Source organism: Oxyura jamaicensis, chromosome 4 (assembly GCF_011077185.1).
Source record: "Oxyura jamaicensis isolate SHBP4307 breed ruddy duck chromosome 4, BPBGC_Ojam_1.0, whole genome shotgun sequence".
Taxonomy (NCBI): Eukaryota; Metazoa; Chordata; class Aves; order Anseriformes; family Anatidae; genus Oxyura; species Oxyura jamaicensis.
In genome coordinates this window covers 44,280,591-44,295,140 of record NC_048896.1, presented here as the reverse complement: position 1 = coordinate 44,295,140, position 14,550 = coordinate 44,280,591, and the positions used below count along the sequence as shown (strand labels likewise).

General features: G+C 41.2%; 1 long non-coding RNA gene across 1 annotated transcript in view; it reads right to left on the bottom strand.

The window, feature by feature from the left end:
• Positions 1-307: 307 nt before the first annotated feature.
• LOC118165600 overlaps positions 308-14,550 on the bottom strand; it is a 28,566-nt gene continuing 14,323 nt past the window's right edge. The window contains exon 2 of the long non-coding RNA XR_004750128.1: positions 308-641. This is a non-coding gene — a long non-coding RNA (uncharacterized LOC118165600). The remainder of the gene's footprint in view (positions 642-14,550) is intronic.

Here is a 14,550-nt window from a genome sequence, read left to right as displayed (position 1 = left end):
AATGGAAACAAGGCCTGTGCTTATTTAGGAGCACAGACAGGATCCTCTGTGTTTAAGTTGTCACTTGCAATGTGGGGGAGCAATGACTAGTAGTTCAAAAGAGGAAAGGAGAAGTCAGAAAAATACGTCAGCGCACGCCAAATTGACAGCAGACATACGCACGCAGCATGCTTGTATCTTCCTTGACTGTAAATTTAGCATCAGTGGTAAGGCACTTCAGTCTGCTGCATTTAAAATGCTTCCCCTGTATTTGGATATACATACAGGGTGCTCAGAAGAGCTGTAAAGCAGAATTTAAGACTTTTTAAAAAAGCATGTAGAGTATATCTGTTACTGCCCAGGTTTTATTTATGCCTTTTGCAGGGCAGTGCTGTGGCACAAACTGTAAGGAAGCCTATTCTTGCTGAAAAAGAGCCTAAGCAACAGTTCCTGCTTCTCAGCAAATAGGCTGATATCTACTCATGGCTATAAAACCTGCCACAAACAGCAAACTGTTGGCTCTAGTTTATTGTCCTTCGATAGTCTGTAACTTGGAACACTTGGAACAAACGGCTTTTCAAAGGCAGGAGTCTCAGGAAGATCTGGAGTCTTTAAAGCAGGCTTTTCCATTTTCTGTGTTAAACACAGCACTGCATTCCTGCCTTTTAAAAAAACTTGTTAGCACAGCTGAGAAAAAATGCTTGATAGAAAGGCATAAGCCATCAGCTCTAAAGATGGGATCAGCACAAAACATATGGAACTGAATTAAGAAAAGAAAGCTTCCAAATACATTTAAGGGAGGCACTGATTTTCTGGTTTCACTCTTCTTTACAGGCCTGTCATGAGCCTTTTCATTCTTGTTTATTTTGTTTGCATATCTTTCATTAATTTCCTCTTTCCTTCATGTAGATGTCTGCTAAGCTCTGGGTTATTTGAACACATTTTCCTCTTTCTCTCCACTTAATTTTTCTTCTTCCATTTCCACTTTGTCCTTGTAACTTCAGATGTCATTAAGACTCCTTAAGACTTTATTCCTCCAGGCTGCTCATGCTCTGAAAAGGGAGAGCTGACAGCTCATTGTGCCCACAATCTTCTTGCCCTGGAAGAAGGTGGATTTCTCCTCCCGCCCTCCCCACAGATGCTGACAGCAGAGAGCCCTTATTCCCTTCTCCCCATTCTTGGGTCATTTTGTGTGGTCTCCACCACCTGGTAAATCCACCCTCACTTGGCACCAAGGGCAGAGACACTTCTGCTCACAGATGGTCAGAGAAAAAAGCCAAGGCACAGTGGGATTAGAACTACACCGCTCCTTACATAATTATTATGAGATCTGAGTAATTGGTGCTGCAAGAAATCAGCCAGATGCCCCCATGCCTCTTGTTTTCCAAAAGGGTTTCTGCTTGGGTGCTGAGCACAGCAACCCCATCTTCAAGCAGGACCCAGGATTGTCGGCTTTCAGTGGAAAAAAGTACTTTAGAAACGTACCTTCTGCCTCCTGGACTGACAGATAAGAGTAGGCTAGGTGCAGAAACAAGCAGACACTGCATAGCCTTGCTCTGTGCTATTGCGGGACAATAGACAGCTCTTTTAGATTTCCTCATCTCTCAGCCTCTCACCACACACAGATAAAGGAAGTACCTGTAGGCTAACATCGCTCTCAGTGACAGAAAGCAAAAGCTTTTATGCAGGGAGCATCAAACGGGGCATTATGCGATGTGACGTAGTTCACATGCTTGGGAGAAGAGGTCAGAGAAGGAAGCATGTAGCAGCTGAGCCTTGTTTCAGCCATGCTCGGGCAGCACCGCTGGGTGCAGCTGTGCAGGGACTGCTTGTGAGCCCTGTGACAGGCTGGAGGGGTGAACTCCTGCAGCACCTCTCCCTGGGGGACAGGGCCTACAGGAGGAAGTGTTTTGTTATGGTGACACTGCAACTCTGCTGGTACGACATTCGCCCCCACTCCTGCTCCCTGCTCACAGACATCACCGGTCACTGTATATGCACATATATGTTCTCCCCCACCTTTCCTTCAACTTAAGTTCCACAGTGATATCACCCTGGGGACTTCCTCCTCACAGGGGTGTACATCCCAGAAGTCTTAAAACTAAATCATTACGTTTGAGATTAGGACACCAAGGAGGTGGGGCTGAGGTGAAAGCAACCAGCTCAGAAGCCCTACACAGTGTCTCAAGACCCACTTTGCAGTTAGGAACCTGCACAAAGGAACAGGATTTAACATTATTGTGATAGAAAAGGGATGGAAAAAGTTCAAAGTGAAAGAAATGCTCAGGAACAGGCCAGTAAGCACAGGGTCTCATTTTAAGGCTATTTCCAAGTAGACATACTGAGATACAGTGTATTTATTCATCACACAACTGGATGCACACTGAGCTTCTTCCAGGCTGTGCTAGCACCCTGATACTGGCTGGTTGCTTACTGTTCAGGGCTGTACCACTGACTTTTCAGGTGGCACAAAGCACCTTCCAAAACACCTTCCCTGTCCCCACAGCTGTGTCTAATTGCCCTCAGAGCACTGATGGTGCATTGATAATCCAAGGCTGTCTCTCATAACCTGCTTTCTACCCAGCACAAGGTAGGCCTTCCCTCACTTGAAAACATTTGGTGTGCCTAGAGAAAGTTAAACCATAAACATTTATAATTCTACAAATCTCACCGCTTCAGGATTGTCCTTGCTGCGCTCAGAGCAAGATGGTTTACGCAGAACCAGCATGGGAGTGGAGCTGTCAGCAAACTGAGTGAAGAATGCATTTTACATCATCTCCAAAATTGAAGATCATAAAACTGACAGGAAATGAAGACCCATAGTGCTAAAAATAGGGCATTCTCAAATGCTTTGAAGTTCAGATGTACATTTGAAAAGCCTATGAAAACCCTAAGCTTGTGATTTCCTTCTTTATCTGTAATTCCTATTGTTTATGGAATATCATAATTTACTTTTCAAAATCTTGTTACTTTGCAAACACAGCTGAATCTGAAGTTACCCCCCTTAGACATTGCTAACATAAAAACACCTCCAAACCTCAGAGATTCCAGATGTAGCAATTCATCTTTGTCACCATGGTTCATTCAAAACCTGCCTGTATTCTCCTCAAAGTGGGGCCTTCCCCCTCCCTGGGTGGTAGACACCAACAATCTTCTTTGAGAGAAAGACTGTTTTGAGGCCAAAAGTGTCCTGGATCTCCAGAAATCTACATTTATATTCCGCTCTACTACAGGTCATCTTTGTAACATTGGGCAAATCATTTGATCTTTCCTTGGCCCATTTTCCTTCTCTGAACAGAAGAGAATAATATTTCCCTACCTCACAGAAGAGTTATGAGCATAAATTAATTCATATTTATGAGGTACTGAAGGAATTCTGATGAGTACCATAAAAAGGCTGACATATATAAAACCCTCTCTGTGTTCTGGCTTTCCACTGATATAGCTGTTTTCCTCTATTCCTTAAAGCAAGGACTTCTGTTCCCAGAGTAATATTTTTCACTTGTGACACTTCTTGATTTTACCTCAGAACAATAAGTACTTGTACACTGCAGTTGCAGCAATTATTTTTATGCATGATGTGCTATATACGAAACTTTGTGTCCTTTATAGCCAAACAGAACAGAAGAATTTCTTTTAAGATTTATTTTTAAGGACTGTGAAAAAGCACCAGGCTTGCAGCTGACAAGGCTGAAGCATGGCACCTTTACACAATAAAACAGAGGGAGAAGGGGAAACAAAAGAACACTGCTTATGATTGCCTTTCAGTCCTAGGAGGACTCAAGGTGAGACAGCAGAACAAGAGCCAGGATGTATAACCTACACCTCTTTACTCCATCTGCAAAACACAAATTTGTAGGGGGTCACTGACTATTTTTCAAGCTTCAGGTGAGAACCAACATATAAACAAACCAGGCTGAGGAAGCTGAGAAAGCCCATCTGTTCTTGACCGTTGCACGGGTGAACTTGAACCACATCATTGGCACACAAACTAAGAAATTGTTAGCAGAATCCACCATACTGGTATTTATCCCTTCTGGCAATTTGGGCAGTCATCTATTTGTCCTACCTGAAGAGGGGGCTGCCCCCACTGGGAACAAGCAACCTTGGTGTCACTGCCTTCTCCAGCTCCCAACACCTGTGCAGTGCTTGGACCAATCCCATTTTCTGTCCCTTGTCACAAGGGCACGGGCTGTCAGTCTCACCTGAGCACTACCGTTTCAGCAAATTCTCACAGAAGAGCAGCCACACATTATGGTCAAGAAGATCTCAAAAACAGGAAACAATGTCATCCGCTTATAGTCAGTGCGTTGCTATGGGATCTGATTAAATCATGGCACTGTCACATTGGGTCAGCAGAGGGACTTGGGAAACATTAGAAAAGTATTAAAGGCGTTGCAAAAAGTTTATTCTCCTAACAAAAAAAAAAGTTAACATCAGCTTTGCAAAGGATATCACACATGCTAATTAAGCTTCTTATGTTGCCTGAATGTACTTATTTGTCAGTGCCTATTTATGGTGAGACCCAGGCATTATAGCAGTTTGAAGTAGTACTGCATAGCTAAGTTCACAAAGGTAAATGACAGCCTTCAAAAGACGCAGAAAGAAGTCTCACTGCTATGTAAATCAGCTTTAAAACCACTTGAGAAAAGAAAGCAATTCAAACTCTTTTCCTACGCTTGAGTAGCGTTAGGAATAATAGGAAGCTGTATGACACCGTTCAGACAAGAAGATTGTCTGAGACTGACTCTGGTAGCGAGTAGGATTCAGTCAGAGCTCCAAATGTCATTGAGCCTGAGGAGAGAGCACCAAGGAAGAGAGAAGCATTTTAAGCCATATACTGCCACTTGCAGGTCAAAGTCAGTCCATGTCAGGATAGAAGCACACATATGCCTGCACATGTAATACAGAGTCTCAGTGAGGATTTGACAAGTGCAATCTGGAAGAATTTGACATCTCCAGAGAGCAAGTTTGGACAAAGCTAGCTTTGCTGTCTGTGAGGAAGTGTTTAGCAGCAAGCACATCTCAGTAGCTGGAATTGTGTTTGGGTTACTGGCAGCTGAGAAGGAAATCCAAATTTCCACAGCCCTGACAAGAACATAAAAATATCCACATGTGGAGAACACACTCTTGAATAACCCAAACCGATGACAGCACAGAGCCAGTTTAGGACTGCACCATGGTAAGTTGTGGCTTTTGTATAAATGCATGTGTGCCTTTCCCAATCTTGGTCCCACTTTGTGGGATCTCTTGCGCTTGGTGCACATCCACACTGCCATAGCAGAGCTTGCACTGTGCCAAGCATCTGCTTTTCTTAAGCAGCAGCTGTGAGGCTGCCTGTGCCATGGGCTTTGCCATGGAGAAGCAGAAGTTCAGGCTGTGGAAGGCTCCAGGTGCTGTGTGCATAGAAAGCAAGAGAGGACAAGCAGTCAGAGAGGGGAGAGAGGGCAGGAGACCTGCCATTCCCAGCCCACCATGATGCCTGGAGGCTCAGAAGCTGGCAGAAGGGCCAGGGTGACACTAGTTCAGCATATCCCACTTGGCCACGTCCCCAGGGCTGAGGTTCAGCAGCGTCACCTCGGGCAGCACTTTAAAACTACTGGCGGCATTTGAAGGAAGGATGGCTGGTGCTCCAGTGCTCTCCAGGCCTCGAGAAACAAAATCCAGTGATGTTCACCTCCAAGTCTTCATCACAATGCCTATTTGAGGGGAATTCAAAGTCATCCTGCCATTTTAGAGGGAGGTAGGGAGAGGAGAAAACTAAGTTTAATGCAACAACATATGCAAGAGGAGGCCCCCACCTCACAGCAGGGGAGCATTCCTGCTGACATTTTAAATTATTAATTCATCAGCAGGGCCTGAATTACCTTGTAAATATCATATTACTGCATAGCCATATTATGCCTGCAAGATTTCATCACAATAACATCCCAGTCATAATTTTTGCTGCTGTAAAAAATAAAAGCAGGAAGGAGTATGAGATTATGAAGGCATTAATTGCTTTCCTTCCAGGCAGCAGAGTGGCCATGCCCTGCACTCCTGCAGCATGCTGACAATACCGGATCTGTTCTTTTGCTAATACCCTGCTGTACTCCCACGTGCTCCAACAAGTGGGAAAGAGTTTTTTCATCCTGTTGAAAAGGTGATTGAACCTGCTTGTCTTTGGTTTTGGGGTACATGGCCAGCTTATTGCAATAAAATGAAGAAATATCTATGTCTGCTGTTTCCATTAAGTACTTTGAACAGCTGAGAAGCTAGGAAGCTTAAATAACTGCCTTCATGAAATTAAGCAGCAGTGAGAAAAATACTGTGGAATTAATTGACAATGGTAACTGAACATGCTCCATGATGTAAGATTTAATTGCTCTACTTTCAGAAGATTATATACATTTCATTCATTGACAGAGGCATAATAATCATTGGACTTAAGCTCAAAGTCATTACTTGCTACTTTCAGATCATTTTGTTCTTGCATTTTTTGTAATTAGGGATTTTGTCTCAAGCATTCTGAAGTAGTTCAAATTTGTTTACACTCATATAGGCTGCTCCCTGACAATTTTTTGTAGAAGTTTGCTAATTTGTACCACACGATAGAAGCCCACCAAACACTAACAATGTTACATGCACTTGCATACAACATGAACTTGAAAACTCAGAAGACTGCACATCTCCAGATTTATGTTCATTTATTATGACTGCAACATAGTATTTCTATTTCTAAATATTTTTATTTCTAATTATTTTGACAATTTTTTTATTAGTACAAATACAACAGCATCTCAAGCATGATAATAGTGTATTAGTAATCTAAGCTTGAGCTCTTTATTTACTACAATTAGCCCTTCTTAAAAAAATATAAACTTACCTATCTGGAATAAACTAAATTACTTCAAAAAGGAGGAAAAGGATAATTGAACGTAGAAGCTTATAAGTTTTTCAGTATAGACCTTTCCTATATTTCAATGCCAGTCAATTCTTCAAATGTGTAGACACCTGCCATTCAAACAATTAATGGGAAAGACAAAAACATCCACCTAAGGATGTTCAACCATATTTTCTAAAAAGTACTGCATGCAGCCTGGTTGTTTGTAACTCTGGTTAAGAGGGAAAAAAAATATGCACACAGTTCTGCACGCCAAATGGCTCCATTAATGTGGCACATGCCACATTAGCGAGCTTTGGTTGCTCTCATACCTCAGACCATGCCTGGCTTGATGTTGCAGGCATCCAAGCCAAGTCAGATTTCTATGACCAAAGGGTGTAGGAAAATTTGAACACAGCCAGTTAAGCCAAACCTCACTCTGTAACCTTAGCATAAGTTCATTTCCCAGAGCACGGGTGAACAATTTAATTCTTGAACTTGGATTTTCTGAAATTTTTCTACTTTCCTCCTCTTAAAATTTAGCTTCATCACGTATCTACTGTTCTGGGGTCTAAACATTGGATAGCATTAATATTGACACTGCAAATGAACCAAAAGAAAACTTAAGTAAAAAAAAATCAAGGATTTTGATTCTTACAGTGATATGCTGTTGAAGAAATTTAAGGATCACAGGAAAAGTCCTGAACACCTGAAATTCTTATTTCACGTCCTTGGACTGCCATAATACAAGTCAAGCACAACCAAATCAGAAGAGGTTTGATTCTAAGGTTTCAGGCAGCAACAGCTCATGTTTTTGACAAACATACTGTGTGCAGCTACATCTGTGCCCTGCCACATCTCACTTGCCTCAGGTCACGCTCACCCTCCCACCCCGAGACCAAAGCCAATTGTCAACCTTTGCAGACAGTCTGCTGTGCAGAGCTCATCATTACACTTCCTCTCTACCTTCATATTTTTCTGAGTGGCATTGTATATGTGGATACTCTACCTCAGTAGCCCCATAGCCTGTGAGCCAGAGAATTTGAAGAACGTGTTCAGCACAAAGTTGTGTGGGGGCAGATTTAAGCAAAGGCTTTCTTGGGGCTTCCCCAAAGCCCCAAGACACACTTATGTAAAAGAAAAAACACCTGAAGCCCCAGAGATATGTTCCCATTTGTTAATCAGATAAGTAAAATATGACATTTTTATAAAAAGGGAAGGAAATGCAGAGGAGACTTAACCACAGGATTTCAGAGAACACAAACCAAAACACTGAATCCCCCTTAAAATTTCTTAAAACTCAGATCAAGATCATAAAGGTTAGGTCAATCTAACTTAAACACATGTCCAAATTACATAAGCCTAAGGCCACTGGCAAATACAGATATAAATAGCACCTGTATTAGAAAAACTGTTCTGAAGGAAGATTAAAACATCAGTAAAATAGGCTCCTCATGTGAATATGCCCACAGATAAAATATCAGCTGTGGAGAAGTGTTTCAGAGACAATTCCTATTATACACAATTCCATGGGCACCAAGTAAATATATTTATATTGTGGTGTGGTGTGCAAGTATCAAGAGTATTTAAAAGCCTGGTTACCCAAGACAGGAAGAAACAAATTTTATGATTCTTCATAGATTAAAAAAAGATAAACATAATTAATTCCTGTATAGAAAAGCTCTAATTATTCTTTCAGGCTTTTAATGGCTTGAATAAGGCAGCTGCGTTTATTGAAGAGAAGAGCCACAGAAGGAAGGAACTTCAGAGCTTGGGGTCAAGAAGCAGCTTCATCCTTCTCTATCTAATAGAAGAGCATTCTTCACAGCTCAGTTATTCATTTCTTGGACATTTTAAGTCTGTTGTTAGTTTGAAGACCAGAGTTAGGAATGTGGAAAAACACAAGCATTGTTTTAATTTATAGAGAGAAACTGAAGTGATCAAGCACCTTAGTCTACTGCAGGCAGTGGTATAAAATAAAATCCTAGAACTAAAATAGTATGTTTTTCTCAAGCAGCTTAATGTCAAAGAAGCATTCAACACCTAGTTTCCGTCACAGTTTCCATATCAGTTATCAAAATGTCTTGTTCTACTATCTTTGACCTATCCAACCAAAAATATAAATGTTGGATGACAATCAGTAAAGCAAGAAGTCTGTGATGAAGCAGGGTCATCGGTTCAGATGGATGCAGTGCTGGTTTTATTTCAAGTCTCACAGATGTTGATGCAGTAGCACCCCAGCTCCTGCTAACAGAGGTGTCAAGTTCAGTTGTGTGACAAGTAAACCTGTAGCTTTTCTAAATCAAGGGACAAGTCCAGAATTTCATCATGTACACCTGGAAATGTCCAAAGACAAAGAAAACTTAACATATCTTAAAACAGTTGTCTTGTCTAATGCAGCCCCATTGGAGCTGGAACCTGACCCCTGATATCTGAACATTTTACACTTCAGGGTAATTCCTCAGCTTCCTTTTGCAATGCAGAAGAGTCCTAGAGCGCATCATTTTCCTTCTGCACCTAGAAGAACTAGGCTGAGTTGCAGCCAACAGTCCCCTATTTAGGCTGATGGGGAGCCAAATCCTTTGGATTCTTCTCACATTCACTTAACACAAAAATACAGGGCAAAGACGCTGAATTGCTCTGCGTGAAACAAGCTGAGTTAGCACAGCCAGCTCCAAACCAGACATACCAACCCCAACTGGACTTATGCTCCATCGTATTTGCCCAGGTTTGATGTTAGTCTCTCAAAGCCAGATTTGGAGCAGTGATGCTTCATTCAATAGCCAATAAGCCCAACTAGACCTGAGGGGCTGTGCACAGCCTGCTTGCAGTTTTGCACCCAGTTTCATCAGTCAGGGATTTAGTAGATGCAAAGGAGAGCTGAGTGCTCTGGAAACCAAACCTTTGGTCAGGCACTCAGCACCTCCCCACTGGTACTTAGGCCCCAAACATTCAGTCCTTTAAAGGCCAGGACAGTGTTTCATTGATTTTGTTCCTCTGGTTCTGAACCCAATATTAATGCTGTACTTGTTAGTTGGCTAGCCAAATGAGGCTGTGACTATTATAAGTCAACAACTCAGAAGCCTGGGGTTTAATACTTGATATAAATTCTGGCACCATTTTATTTCCTCGATAACATGTTCTCACAGTTGACTGATATTCCAGGGGGGAAAGAAGTGCATCCATATATTAATGGCATATGGGAAATGCCAACTCTGCCTCTGATAAAGTTCCTTTAACCAGATGTATAATTTTGCTCATTAGCAAACTGACGAGGTATGCATTTTCTGTTACAGATGCAAATGTAACATTTGTATGGATCAGTAAATACTTTTCCACTGCAATGTAAACAGACTTGACAGTTTGAATCTGCCAGGAATTGCAGGGATAATTATGCAAATGCCATACAATACCACAGGAAAGCTGTTTCCTAAATATTCATGTGGGAATATTTATGTTACAAGTATAGCAAGATGCGTATGATTAGAAGTGCACTGACCATAAAATGTCTATGACAGCTCTGTTCTGCAAGAGCAGTAAAGAAAAACCTCAGTGCCTTCCTTTGTAATTGCGTCCACAAGAATTACTGCTAATCATTCTTATTAATCTGCCCCAGGATCCTGGCTGCATGGTCCATCCACAAGTGTTCCCATACCTATATGTTGCCCTACACACTGCCAGAAAATGTCAGTGTTACCACCACCACCACCCACCACATGGGGTTACCTGAGGCCATGTTTGCTGTCAGTCTGAAGGAAAGCATTAACTGTGACAACAACATCTTGCACTTTCTGGGCCATTTTAGGAAAATTCTCGTCGAGATTCTCAACGAGGCTTGCTGTGTTTGTGGAAGTCTAAAGACCAGTTCACAAGAGAAGGTGATGAACTCCACACTGAGTGTTAAGAAATAACACTTCTATTATTATAATAACAGACCTTTTAGATGCTCATTCCATACATGGCCATCAGGGGTAGATTAGTAGTGGACACAGCATTAACCACTTCTGCTGTTACACTGTCAGGAAACCCAGTATCAAACCAGCTTCAGCTGGCAGTTACTGGGGATACACAAGAACCCATCAGGCCCCATTGCAGAATGGAGGATTCCTGGCATTTCAACAATAAAAAAGCTTCTGGACTTGTTTTGATGAAGTCCTATTTCCAAGTAGAAAAATATTCTGTGTCACATCAAGAAATCAAAGAGAACCATATCTACTATCGCTAAGATGGTGCTCCCAGGTAGCAACAAACCTTCTCAAATAACTAGGTCATAATTATTAGCAAGAATAGGAAGAATTACAGATCCTGTCCCAGCCTGAAGGCTGAGAGCTCCTTGGAAAAGCACTAAGGTTAGCTGGCCTACAATTAATACTATACTCTCTGAAGTTTCCTGATTAAGGGTGTATTAAAAATGTCTCATTTATACGATTTGTTGCAAGGATGGAGTGTTTTGATAACTACTCAAACATTTGGATCTTAAAAACCTTGTAAGATTAAGAAAACCTTCTGTTTTAAGGGCCAGAGTTTGAGATAAGGAAAGTTTATCACCAAGGTAAAGCATACTGGAATCATAGAAGGTGATGAAACTATTAAAAAGAACAAGCTTAGAACAGCCCCTTCATCTGAATTTGGGGAGACTTTAAAACTCTAAAGATGAAACAACTTGTCCAGACCCGTGATGAGAAGGCAAGGCAACATGAGATTTTACTTCTCAGTACCTCTCCGCATACATGACAAGAAGAGAAATCCTTACCTTGTGCCTGAACTTATGACTAGTGAAATGAGGAAGAGATATTTTTGTAAATGGTGTTAAAATTCTCCTTTTGAAGAGGAACATAAAAGTTTCAGACAAAAATCTTCCAATATATTTGGTATTCACATCTGCCTGAACAAGGGCTTCTTGACTCTTTCAAAGCCCATGTGATTGTTGTTGCTGAATTTTTGGCTTTCTTGGCAAAAATTTCAGTGACAAAGTGCCAATTGTTGGTTCCTCAGTATTTGGAGGACCAGGCTCTTTTCTGCCAAAGTCATAGCACTGCTTGTTTCAGTGGATCCACCAGGATTTCATTAGCTCTGGGATACCTACTGAAGATGTGGAAGCTGAACAGCTGCTAATATCCCCTCTGAAGATACAGAGAACATTTTTCACTGAGGGCCTGGAAACACAAACAAGAATGTTTACCTGTAATTTGTTCTCTGACCCTGTCATGCCACTACGATCAGGTTTCCAGCATTTTAGGTCACTATTGACAATAAGAGGCCTTGTCCCTGTGCCAGGCCATCGCCACATGGAAGTGACCGTACACCATGAGTGGTGTGAATGATGCTTGTGAGCTCTGCCTTAGGCTGGAAAAATCTGTTACAAGGAAGGAAGTGGACTGACAAAAAAATAGGCCCGTGCCTTGGAATACGTCCTGGACCTTCCTTACTATCTGAATTGGTCTTCAACAAGAAAAGTTGGTTAAAGGTTGCCATGATTGGAAAAGAGTAAAAAAAAAAAAATCAAGTAGTTATAATCTTTACTGCATTAATCTTGTTAATAATTATCTCCCTTCCAATTGACGCCAGCAGCAAATTACAGAGCAAATTAAAATGTCTAATTTTTCATCTAAACCTACCATTCCCTCTATATTTCTTGGTGTTGCAGCTGCACAAGCTCTTCCTGAACTGTCTTACATGAAAGACAGCATGACTACCTTTCAGTTTTATAAGGCTAACCTGCATTAGCAATAATACTGACCTTTAATTCAAAGGTATCTAAGAAGGAGCAGAACATGCTCTAAATTAAACATTAAAGAAATGTAGCCTAGATTTAAAGGATGCAATGAAGTATGAGACAATTTAATAGAATTTTCCAGTAGATTCCAGTACAAGTTTGTACTACTATGAATATTACTTAATTTTGAGAGTACAGAAAAGCTGACTTCAGAAAAGCTGATTTGACAGTAGGTATATATCTTACTCTGCACCATGCAGGAAATCTTTCTGCATCCTCCAAATACCTCTAACTACTGTGCTGTAAGAGCCCCCAAAGTATGTAAAAGCAAGCATTAGAGCTTTAATGTGGTAACATGTCTACAAATTCAAACCTTTGCCTTAGGAATACTGTCTTGCTACCCTTAAATTTGGATTCAAAGTTAACATCATGCCCCTCAGCTATTAACAGCACAGGAGAGAAGGCAGCATTTGAGAGGAACATACAACACAGACTAGGGCAATGGGGTGATCCAATCTCTCATCCCTACAACCTAGAGCCCCCTTACTTCTACAGAGGAGGGGTACTAATCAGCAACAGTGAGCTTTTTTTTTCTTTTTCCAGTAGGGGGAAGACAGTTTGTCTACCACTCTTGTATTCACCTCTGCTCAGACAGCTTCCTCCCCTTTGGACAGCGGTACCCTCCAGCTAGGAGTCTGCCCAAGCCCCACAAGCAAATGGAACCCAGCTCTCATAATTTGCCCCAAACAGGAATTTCCAGTTGTAGCACAGCAAACTGTATCATACTATTCCTGTTAACATCCTACTCCAGCAAAAATAGAGCTGAAAGCTGAATGGAAAGGGAAAATTTCCAGCCAGTCCTCTTTGCAAGCTGGGACAACATGGCACTTCAGAAATGAGAACAGGACGATACTGCAGTTTTATGATCAAAACCTCACATTTTAAAGAACAACATGTAAAAACAGGTATTGTAAATACCCAAATACCTACCCAGGGTACATCCTATCTTAAAATCAAATATCTGAACAATTAGAGTTATGTAAAGCTAATTTTGCCTTAGATGTGGACCAGGAAGCACTGTTGCAATAGTTCTCCCAAGGGCTAATGTACAATTGCAATATCCCAGCACAACTCCAAGGCAGCTGAGCACTGATAACAGTTATGGAGACATTCCCGTCCAGTGTACTGCAAAGGGAGAACCTGGTGCTAAGTTAGCAAAGTAGCTAAAAACGATTATTTTTATCTACACAAAAGATCTTGTGGAATAAGTGGCATTTTCCTTGCTCAAACAAGCTTACACATGCAATGCAATAACTACAATTACTTGCTATCAAAAGACAGTATAGAAAATGCATTATCAAGTGATAGATTGCCAGATTAGGCTGATTACTGATATTTAAGTAACTTGTCTACAACACTGCAAAACATAATATAAATAATGTGAACACCTGGAGGTGTCTGCCCAGTGTCTCAATGTATGGTAGTCTGACAGATTTCCATGTAAACATTAGACATTGTTGAAATCCTGAAAGGTTATACTCTAGAATTTGCCCAAGGTCAAAGGAGATCTGCAACTGAACAGCTTGTAAGAGACATTTTGTGGGCTCATCTGTCACTTCAGGTTTAAGAACAGACAATGCTTTCCCTGTCTGATCTTCCCAGTCACTTGGACTTCTCATAAGTTCAACAGTAAATTGAATCAATTAAATGTTAAGGTGTGTAGGGTCAATAGTCTAAATCTGGAGGTCATGAAGATATTGACATTTATTGACTAGAGATAAAAGTGTTGTTTTCATATAGGTGTGTCAAATACAGTGGTGCTATAACATTCTTCACCGCAGTATCTGTGGAGACTAAGATCGTAGCCATGGAATTTGTCAGCATAACACCTATTTAGAACTCAGTAATTTATAAACATGCCTTCAGGCACATTGGAGCAAACTTGGTGCACCAGGATGTGAGATCTTTTCCTTCCAGAGAGGAAACTGACATT